Source organism: Rattus norvegicus, chromosome Y (assembly GCF_021556685.1).
Source record: "Rattus norvegicus strain SHRSP/BbbUtx chromosome Y, alternate assembly SHRSP_T2T, whole genome shotgun sequence".
In the NCBI taxonomy this organism is placed as follows: domain Eukaryota; kingdom Metazoa; phylum Chordata; class Mammalia; order Rodentia; family Muridae; genus Rattus; species Rattus norvegicus.
Genome location: NC_141555.1, coordinates 6,023,061 through 6,030,158, shown reverse-complemented (window position 1 = coordinate 6,030,158; position 7,098 = coordinate 6,023,061). Strand labels below are relative to the sequence as shown.

At 39.7% G+C, this 7,098-nt stretch overlaps 1 long non-coding RNA gene across 2 annotated transcripts in view; it reads right to left on the bottom strand.

Annotated features, from left to right (window-relative positions):
- Positions 1-505: 505 nt before the first annotated feature.
- Positions 506-7,098, bottom strand: part of LOC120099596 (uncharacterized) — a 29,667-nt gene continuing 23,074 nt past the window's right edge. For both annotated transcript variants that reach the window (NR_190811.1, NR_190812.1), the window contains exons 2-3: positions 2,432-2,514; positions 506-895 (exon numbers count right to left, since the gene is read on the bottom strand). This is a non-coding gene — a long non-coding RNA (uncharacterized LOC120099596). The remainder of the gene's footprint in view (positions 896-2,431; positions 2,515-7,098) is intronic.

The following is a 7,098-nucleotide window of genomic DNA, read 5'->3' as shown; positions in this document are numbered from 1 at the left end:
TCATGTAATATCTAAAACCTTTGATATACTGCCTTTGATACACCTTCCTTCACCTGTGTAAAGGAAAATATTTTCATCTATGCATCGTGTAATATCTTCAAATTTGTTATACAGTCTTTTATGCACCTTCCTTCATCATCATCAATACTATCACCATCATCAATACCATCACCATCAACATCAAAAGTAATTTAGGATGGTAAGATGATTCAGCATTTAAGAGCACTGACTGCTTTTCCATAGGTCATTTGTTTAATTCCCAGCAAAAACATCATGGCATACAACCATGTATAATGGCATCTGATGCCCACTTCTGTTCTGTCTCACAGTTACAGAATACTCATACAAATCAAATAAAATAAATCTTGAAAATAAATACATAAAAGTTTACTTATCAAAGTTTAAGTTACTGTGCTTCTGTAGCTAACCACCTTTTTGTATTCCTCTGAGGACAGAAAATGCATGTTCTGTCTATTAAAATCCATGATGAGAGCTCACACAATACTTGCCGTATGCAATGACATTTATTCAAAACACCTCTTCTGCATTTCTGAGAAAGTAAATAGATTCTTATCACACTCCTATCCTTTCTTCATGTCCTGCCTCTGAGAGGCACATAAGAAAATTATTTGTACATGAGGACATTACACTTGCATTTTCCTGTGGTGTGAGAAAATTGAGGTTAACACAGAGGGGTCAGGACAGTCAACAAAGAAGTGGGCATAGTAGCTATCTTTTGTCCAAAAGCTGTTGGTGCAATGGGTCAGCATTCCTGGGAGTTTACCCAATGCACAGGTCATCTTCTGGAGCTCATTAGTCAATTTCTCAAACTTCTTAATCTGTTGTACTTGCTCACTGATGGTGGAAGGTTGGGATGATATCTTCTCAGCAGACCCTGTAGATAAACCCAAGGGAACATGCAAAGTAATGGCCCAGACACAGAAGAGAAAATGCTAGTCCCCCAGTGAAGCATGATGAAAGGGGAAATCTACAGACACTTGGAAGCACTGAAAGTGGAGGATAGCTCTCTTCAAGCTGGACCTATTTGTTATTTTCTTACTCCCAACCATGATCGCTAGACATAAACCTCACTCCCTTCTGCAGTCCCCCTGGCCCTTAACAACAAAATCAGACCAAGAGATTAAGAAATGGTGGATATTTTCAGTTCATATCTGATGGGATGTAGGTAAATCCTGGAGTCCATAGTGTTTAGGACCACCAAGCCTTAATCATGTTTGTTTAAGAGAAAGAGTCAGAGATCTTGATGCATGTCCAGGTGAGTAGTCATTTCTCCATTCTTATCATAAAATTCCAATGGCATGTCCAGGAATCTTCTGAAGATAAAATTCAATACTCTATCCTGAGAGTCAAAGCTTTTACCCCTGGAGCTCTTATTGGTATTCTTCCTCATTTAGAATGAAATTAGGGAACTGATTATAGACCAGCTTCATGCTTGACAATTCCTGGCTGTGCCAAAAATTCATCAGATATTCCTGAAACTGTGTCTCTTCTTTAGGAATCAAGAGGCTTCAGGTCATAAGTCCTACTCCTGGAAGGCCTTAGCCAGGAACACCTCCTCTAGGAAGCCCCTCAGAATCAGCCCACTACTCTCACTTGCCCTTTTCCACCAGATAATTTATGTTTTCACTTGTATAACAAGAAAGTATCTTAATTTCTTCTTCCTCTCTCTTTTGTCTCTCCATGCTCCCTGTTTTCTTTGTAAATAGCTTGATCATCCTGAAAAACATTTGTGTGGGTAAACCAATAAGTACTAAATAAATGCCACAAGGGCAGTTTCTGTTTCCATAACAGTTGTAACATTACAGAGAATACCATGGAAATTCCAGCATACATTAGTGTATCCAGAAGAGAGTCCACTTTAACAGCACATAACGACCCCTTAACTAGATCTTATCCAAATAAACAAGCCAAGTTGCCCTTTCAAAGATCTTTGCCTGAGACACAAGGGAAGACTTTATATCACTATCCCTTCTAACCCAGAGATATCACTGATCTATTGTAATTTTTACCAACTTCATGCATGAAGAGTGAAGACTCAATTTTCAAACACAACTCACAAATGGTCCTCCCCACCTTAGGTAACACACTCAAAATGACAAAGAAGAAAATAAACTGAGAACATTGTTCAGAATGCTTGTCAGTGATGCGATGATTCGACACAGTTAATCCATCTCAGGGGACATAATCTGTAGCTAAATGACCAATTTTCCAAATTCTTCATCTATTTCTCCTGCTAAGTAATGATGGAGGGTTGGGATGATGTCTTCTCAGTAGGCCAGGTACAAAGAAAAATACAATTAAGCAAAGACTTGGGGAAGATCCACAGACTGCAGTGGGTAGGGCAGTAAAAAACACAGAAAACATATAAATTCCGATTAAAACTTCCCTCAGAGCCTGGAAAATTACTTACTTTAGCCATGAGGCTTGTTGTGATGTGATCAGTGGTACACAGTTCTGGCTGCAGGTTCATTGATTAACACAGGTGTAATATGACTATTCAAAGGAAACAGAGAAAGCAAGATGGGTCAATCTTGGAATGAGCAATTAAGAAGTCAATTGAAGTATAGAGAGGTATCATGAAAGAGACAGACAGAGAGAAAGACAGAAAGACAGACAGAACGGCAAGATAATACACACACACACACACACACACACACACACACACACACACACACAAAACATAGCAGCAGTAATAGGGAAAACAATGTTGTAGATCATTGGTAAGGAGCTTCTGCCAGGGTAGAAAAGTCAAATTCTTCATTTGGGTGCCACATGTGACAACTTCTATACTCCTGACAGGCAGTCACTACTACATTTATGTACAACATCCATTAGGAAAATGCAGAGAGGGAAGGGTAACGTAAGGGAAGAGTCTTGGTATTATTACACAATGCATGTTTATTAAAGTCCCATGTTAACTTTCTCCTGATGTTGGCTGTCCCTGTAAAGAGAATCAAGCCCATGGTCAGCCTGGCATGCATTTCTTTGATCTCTGAAAATTTTCCTTCCATACATGATCCTTGGCCCCTTGGCTTGTCGGGTCTTGTTGAATATTCTATGTCTTCTCAGTTGTTAAAGTTCTAGTATAGTAGATTTGGACATCAATTCTATTTTTAATTGTGGTTCTCCAGTAGCCAGAAAGTTCAGATCTCACTGGTGTTTATGAGAGAATCAAGCATAAACTGGCATGACCTATTAGTAAAGACTGTTTTGGGAAAGCTGAAAAATAGGAAAGAGAGGCAGACAGAAGGAGAAAGAGAGATGAGACAGAGTGACAGAGAAAGACACATACAGAGAGAGAGAGAGAGAGAGAGAGAGAGAGAGAGAGAGAGAGAGAGAGAGAGAGAAAATATGCCTTGTGTATATGAAGCCAGAAAATAATTTGTGTATCTAGAAGACAAGGTATAAATGTCTGCCTGTAAATCTTAGTAACTAAGAGAGAAGCCTGGAGCCAGTTGTGCTATTGAGACTTCATAAAGATTGGCCTCTACCAATGTGAAACACTACACTTCCATGAGCAAATCCTTAGCCTGGATAATGCAGTTATTTTGGTCCTTAAAAACTAACACTGACTTGTCCCCTCTGTCTGCCTCTCATTACTCTGATCTCCCATGTCACCGGAGGCTGAATGGTCTTCCACATACCCTGAAAAGTAGCTCACAAGGAACAGTACCTATCTTTAAAGGTGCTTCATCTGAGCCTACCCTTGGCTTGTGGATGGTACTCAGGAAGTTAACTGATAGGTTACACTTTGCCTCACTGGGTGTCAAAGTTCAGACATGAGACTCCCACTTCATGGTTGTCAACACTTCCATGTTTCCATTGGGAGGGCAGTGTCACAATGGCCTGATACTGTCTTGTCACACCTCTCATATGCTTCATGTGACCAAGTTGATAGCCTCCTTCCGCTTATTCAAAGATCAACAGGATGCAACTTTGCTTCAGAGCTTTCATGTCTGGCCACAAAAGCCAAGAGAAAAATGTCACAGTTAACACTGATAATGTAACCATGCCAGGGCATTTCCTCCAAGTTTTACTTTCAAGTGTATTATTTTATTTCAGATTATGCTACTTTTTCTAGAAGGTCATGTTGTGCGAGAATATTTGGATGGTGCCCCATCCACAGTTTATAGATGTCAAACATGGACTCCTTTCAGTGACAAGGTTTCTGTAAACTTGCATACATACTGACCATTTAAGCACACAAACACACACACACACACACACACACACACTCACACACACATGCACACACATGATGTAGGAATAACAGAGATGTCCTTATTGAAGAAAAGTTAGGTCAGTTAATCTAGAATATAAGATATGAATGGTTGAAGAATATCTATGACCCTATGAAGGAGGATGGGAAACAATTGTGAGTGTTGCTTTCCCGACAACTTGGCCAAATGAACAATGTAGTATGAGACAATAGATCTGCATGATCAAAGCCAAAGGCCAAGAAAATACATTCAATCAAATGCAAACACAGCTCATCTCTCTGACCTCTAATGGAAGTGTTGAGGTGGTTCCCACACCTCTCCTGCATAGTATTTCAGTGCACTCCCATGCTAGCACACTGAAGGATATTCAAGAATATTCCTGACAGGTGGTCTTTTGACCTAGCTTCATATAGAGATAAAGCAATAGTGTGACCTTTCCCAGAGCTCTGTTGAGCAAGGGGTGCTGATTTCCTCAGGATCCCTTAGCAATGCTTCAGAAATCCAAGGAGACAGCATCCTAAGGCCTATTCACAGCTGCACAGGTGTAATTTGGCTTCACAACAGCATGGCCTGATGTTACAGAAGCCAAGATGAAAACTACAAACTCTGTCAGCCTACATTTCCTGGACAGATACCCAGAATCACTGATAGGTCTCTCTAGACACACAAATTCATTAGACATGCCTTGTAGGGGTATAACATGGTTGTTTAATTCCCCCAATTACTGTTCAGGATATGTATGGAAGTCAGGAAGGAGCCTGTCCCTGTTCTAGTTCACTAACTGAGAGTTCTTCAGTGTAGTAGAAAACTGCCTGCCAAAGGACACTGTTAAAAGGTCTATACCAATCCTACATCTGATAGACGGCCATTATGCAATACATACCAGGAACCCAAGAAGTTAGACTTAAGAGAGACAAACAACCCTATGAAAATTATGGTCCAGAACTAAACAAAGATTTCTCAACTTAGGAACATCAAAAATCTGTGAAGCATCTAAAGATATGTTCATCATACTTAGTCACCAAGGAGATGTTAAAGAAAACAACCCTGAGATTCCACCTCACACAAGTCAGAATGACTCAAATTAAAAGCTCAGGTGACAGCAGATTCTGATTAGGATGTGGAAAAAGAGGTACACTCCGCATTGTTGGTTGGATTACAAACTGGTACAACCATTCTGGAAATCAGTCTGCAGGTTCCTCAGAAAATTGGACATTGCACAAACTGAGGACTCAGCTATACCCCTCCTGAGCATATACAGAAAAGATGCTGCAAAATTCAACAAAGACTCATGCTCAACTATGTACATAGCAGCCTTATTTATAATATGCATAAGCTGGGAAGAAACCAGATGACATTTATGGGGAATGGATACAGAAAATGGGGTACATCTACACAATTGGATACTACTCAGCTATCAAAAACAATGATTTCAAGAAATGCATAGACAAATGGATGGAACAAGAAAATATTATCTTGAGTGAGGCAACTCAATCATAGAAAAAGACACATGGTATGCAATCATCAACAGTGAACATTGGCCCAAAAGCTCAAATTACACAAGATGCATATATGTATGTATGTATAGCAGCCGACAAAACTAGATAAGATTGATGATGCTAGGAAGAGCATGTTGAGAGGGACCAGCTGTAGATCTATTCTGACAGTCACAGCTAGACCATGTCAAATACAGAGGTGAATACTAGCAGCAAACCACTGAACTGAAAACAGACCTCTTGTTGGTGGAATTGGAGAATTGATTACAAGAGCTTAAGGGGTTTTCAACCCCATAAGAAAAACAGTACCAACAAACCAGAGCTTTCGTGTACTAAGGCAATACTCAAAGATATACATGGACAGACATATGTCTCCAACTGCGTGTGTGCCAGAGAACAGCCTTGTTGGGCACCAGTGGAAGGAGAAGCCCTTGGTGCTGCATTGGTTGGACTCTCAGTGCGTGGAATGTCAGGAGCCAGGAAGGGGTGTTATCAAAGAAGGGGAGGGGGATCAGATAAGGCACTTATGGAAAAGAAACTGGGAAAGGAAATAATATTTGAAATGTAAATATAGAAATATCCAATTAAAAAAAGCAAAAAAAATTCCAAAAAATTAAAGAAAAAGAAGAGAAAAGAAAAGAAATCTGCCAGATAACAACACTTGTGACATAACAGAAGCTAGGGATCTCGAGGTTACAAGAGAGTTTTCAGGGAGGGCATAATGATGATGTCACTTTTGAAATCAGCACTGCACTATCTGCCTTCCAGTGTTCCAGGGCCAGATTTGAGGATTTTGGTGCTTGACCATGACTCTTTCTTAAGGACAAACATAAGATGCAGGAGGATGGGTAGGGAAAAAAATGGCTTGAGGACCAGTGAAACCTCAACTTCAGTAAGTTAATAAGAACAGGAGGGAGCCTATTTGGCATTGTCATTTGTGGATTCTATATTCTTGACTTAGTTGCACAGAATCCATGTTAAAATTCCACTTTACGTCATAACTTTAGGAGCCAAGACATCTCTCTCTCTCTATCTCTATCTCTATCTCTATCTCTATCTTTCTCTCTCTCTCTCTCTCTCTCTCTCTCTCTCTCTCTATATATATATATATATATATATATATATATATATATATACACAAAGCTAGAGCATGTCAAATACAGAAGTGAATGCTAGTGGCGAATAAGTGAACTGAAAATGGATCTTTTGTTGGTAGATTTTGAGAAAGGATTACAGGAGGTGAAGGGGCTTTCAAACGCATAAGAACAACAATGCCAATGAACCAGTGCTTTCTTGTACTAAACCAATATTCAAAGGTGGTACATGGAAAGAATTACGGCTTGAACTGTTTATGCGGCAGA